The sequence below is a fragment of the Lupinus angustifolius genome, chromosome LG08 (assembly GCF_001865875.1).
Source record: "Lupinus angustifolius cultivar Tanjil chromosome LG08, LupAngTanjil_v1.0, whole genome shotgun sequence".
In the NCBI taxonomy this organism is placed as follows: Eukaryota; Viridiplantae; Streptophyta; class Magnoliopsida; order Fabales; family Fabaceae; genus Lupinus; species Lupinus angustifolius.
The window spans coordinates 3671934-3675051 of NC_032016.1; positions in this window are offsets into that span (position 1 = coordinate 3671934).

Genomic DNA, 3118 nt, shown 5'->3' on the forward strand with positions numbered 1-3118 from the left:
GGATTAGTTTTAGGATTAGGATCAGGATTAGAATTAGGTTTAGGATTAGGAATAGGAGAAGGACTAGTATTAGGATTAGGAGTAGGAATAGGATTAGGATTATGATTAGGATTAGGATTAGGATTAGGGTTAGGTTTAGGACTAGGATTAGGATTACGACTATGCTTATTATTAGGATTAGGATTAGAATTAAGATTTGGTGAGGATGAGGTTGAGGACGAGGAATAGGATTAGGATTAGGATTTGGAATAGGATTGGGGTTAAGATTGGGATTAGGATAAGGATTAGGATTAGAATTTCTATTAGGATTAGGATGAGGATTACGTTTAGAATTATGATTAGGATTAACATTAGGATTAGTTATATTATTAGGAATAGGATTAGAATTTGGATAACGATTAGGATTAGGATTAGTATTATGATTATGATTAGGATTATGATTAGGATTAGGATTAGTATTAGGATTAGGATTAGGATTAGTTTTAGGATTAGGTTTAGGATTAGGTTTAGGATTAGGATTAGGATTAGGATTAGGATAACGACGAGAATGAGGATGAGGATTATAATTAGGTTTAGGATTTGTATTAGGATTAGGATTAGTAATAGGATTAGTTTTAGGATTAGGATTAGGATTAGGAATAGGAATTGGAATAGGATTAGTATTGGGATAAGGATTAGAATCTGATTAGGAGTAGGAGTACGATTACGATTAGGATTAGGATTAGGATGATGATTACTATTAGGATTAGGATTAGTATATGGATTAAGATTATGATTAGGAATGGGATTAGTATTAGGATTTGGATTAGGACTAGGATTAGGATTAGGATTAGGATTAGGATTAGGATTTAGGATGATGAGGTTGGGGATGAGGATGACAATGAGGATTTGGATTAGTATTAGGATTAGGATTAGAATTAGTAATAAGATTACGATTATGGATACGATTAGTATTAGGATTAGGACTAGGATTTGGATTAAGATTAGGATTAGGAATATTAATAGGAATAGGAATAGGATTAGAATTTGGATAACGATTAGGATTAGGATTAGGATTAGGATTAGGATTAGGATTAGGATTAGGATTAGGATTAGGATTAGGACGAGAATGAGGATGAGGATTATAATTAGGATTAGGATTTGTATTAGGATTAGGATTAGTAATAGGATTAGGATTAAGAATAGGATTAGGATTAGGATTAAGATTAGGATTAGGAATAGGAATAGGATTAGTATTGGGATAAGGATTAGAATCTGATTAGGAGTAGGAGTACGATTACGATTAGGATTAGGATTAGGATTAGGATTAGGATGATGATTACTATTAGGATTAGGATTAGTATATGGATTAAGATTATGATAAGTATATGGATTAATATTATGAATAGGAATGAGATTAGTATTAGGATTTGGATTAGGACTAGGATTAGGATTAGGATTAGGATGATGATTACTATTAGGATTAGGATTAGTATATGGATTATGACTAGGATTAGGAATGGGATTAGAATTAGGATTAGGATTAGGATTAGAATTAGGATGAGGATGCAAATGTGGATGAGGATAATGATGATTATGATGATGAGGATGAGGATGATGATGAGGATGAGGATGAGGATGCGGATGAGGATGAGCATGAGGATGAGGATAAGGATGAGGATAACGATGAGGATAGGATGAGGATGACGATGAGCAAGAGGATTAGGATTTGGATTAGGATTAGGACTAAGATAAGGATTAGGATTAGGACCCGGACTAGGATTAGGATTAGGATTAGGATGAGGATTAGGTTTAGGATAAGCATTTGGATTTGGACTAGGAGTATGATTAGGATTACGATTAGGATTAAGATTAGGATTAGGATTAGGATTAGGATTAGGATTAGGATTAGGATTAGGATTAGGAATGGGATTAAGATTAGGATAAGGAATAGGATTAGAATGGGGAATAGGATTAGGATTTGGATAATGATTGGGATTAGGATAAGAATTAAGATTTTGACTACGATTTGGATGATGATGAGGATTATGATTCGGATTATGTTAGGATCGGGATTAGGATAAGGATTAGGATTAGGATGAGGATTACGATGAGGATTACGATTCAGATTACGATTACGACTAGAATTAGGATTAGGGTTAGGATTGGGATTATGATTAGGATTAGTGTTAGGATTATGTTTAGAATTTGGATTAGAATTAGGATTAGGATTAGGATTAGGATGAGGTTTAGGATTAGGATTTGGATCAGGATTAGGATTAAGATTAGGATTAGGATTAGGATTATGATTAGGATGAGTAGGTGTGGGATATGCATTAGGATAACGATTAGGATTAGGATTAGGAATGTGATTAGGATTAGGAATAGGATTAGTATTTGGATTAGGATTAATATTAGGATTAGGATAAGGATTAGCATTAGGATTAGGATTAGGATGACGATTAGGAATATAATTAGGATTAGGATTAAGATTAGGATAAGGAATAGGATTAGAATGGGGAATAAGATTAGGATTTGGATAATGATTAGGATTAGGATTGGAATTAAGATTTGGACTACGATTAGGATTAGGATGATGATGAGGATTATGATTAGGATTACGGTTAGGATTGGGATTAGGATAAGGATTAGGATTAGGATAAGGATTAGGATAAGGATTAGGATTAGGATGAAGATTACGATTAGGATTGCGATTACGACTAGAATTAGGATTAGGGTTAGGATTGGGATTAGGATTAGGATTATGATTAGAATGGATGAATTAAGTGCATAACATATTTGAGTTTTTGTATTTAAAATTACACATGAAAATACGTTGTTAATCGATTAAGGCATACATTAATCGATTAACCTAACTGTTTGAAAAGTTGTTGAAACTGAAAAACTTGGAAAACATAATAAGTTACGTTTTTGAACTACGTTAATCGTTTAACCAAGGCTTTAATCGATTAGCTGGGCTTCAGAACTGATTTTTTATAAACTGCGTTTTCAGAACTGATCTCATAAGTTGCATGTTGCATTTATTAGAGAGTTAGAGCATTTTTTCGTGATATTTGTTGCATCTAGTTGATAGTGCATTTGTGAGTTTAGAAAGGAGAGAATTCTATGCTTTAGGATT